The sequence below is a fragment of the Channa argus genome, chromosome 18 (genome assembly GCF_033026475.1).
Source record: "Channa argus isolate prfri chromosome 18, Channa argus male v1.0, whole genome shotgun sequence".
Classification (NCBI taxonomy): Eukaryota; Metazoa; Chordata; class Actinopteri; order Anabantiformes; family Channidae; genus Channa; species Channa argus.
In genome coordinates this window covers 1,672,348-1,673,481 of record NC_090214.1, presented here as the reverse complement: position 1 = coordinate 1,673,481, position 1,134 = coordinate 1,672,348, and positions in this window count along the sequence as shown.

Sequence of the window (1,134 nt, the reverse complement as noted above, 5' to 3'; positions counted from 1 at the left end):
CATCGGTGTCAGACTGATTTCATTTTATTTTTCTCTGTTTATTATGAACAGCAACAGAGCAGTGAAAGACGTCCTCACTTGTCGTGGGACACAGGTTTTTGTCCAGAACAAAAACCGAAAATAGTCTGAAAACAGAAGAAGGAGATAATACAATGACCAAATTTGACAAAAACTATGGAGTTAAATGATGCAAATATTTACACATTTCTTAAGATTTAATTTTTTTTGTGGAGTAAACACAAATCTTATACTTGTGTGTGTGAACATTTGTGCAAAGCATCTTTGGATTTTGTGGTCAACTTCACTGTTGAGCACAAACTTGTGTTTTGAGTAAAACCCAAGACTCATGGACAGGGTCAGTACTCGTGTCCCAAAAACTTTTCACTGTTATCGTTGTGACTATATCACTGACGTGTTTCACAAATTTATGACCATGTGCACAACTGACACTTCACCCTTTTATTGACATTATGAATCGACCATGGTCAACACAAGCTGGCAACTTGTAACAAAACAAAGTTTCAGAAAAATACCTCATTTAGGTCAAAGTGAAAACAGTTTCTAGTTTCTAGTAACTAATGTCAATTAAATAATAAAATTTAAGGAAAAGTAAGTGTTTGCATAAATATTCACCCCCTTCAGGTCAGTAATTAGTAGATGCACCTTATGCTGCAATCACAGCGCAGAGTCTGTGTCGACAGGTCTCAGTAAGGCACTTGATTGCACATCTGGACAAAGTTTATACTGTTGTTCTTTATAAAACTGCTCAAGCTTTGTGAGGTTGCGCAGGGATCAGAAGTGAACAGTTCTTTTCAAGTCCAGCCAGAAATTCTGGATTGGATTGAGGTCTGGGCTTTGACTCGTTGTGAATCGACCCCAGCTCGACAGGGAGATCAGCAAAGAGTCTTCTATACGTTTTCATGTGTTTAAAGCTGTGTCCAGCAGCAGCAGCAGCATATTTTAATTAAATGCACTAATGATAACACTTGTACGTTATAAGGTACTGGGTTTGCTGGTTCCCCGTTTGTGCAGGTTTTCAGTTTGTCCCCTTAGTTGTAGGCACATTATTGTCAATGTTGATTATGACTGTTCCTCTTTATATTGTCCTATGTTTATTATAATACCTGGTCTGTT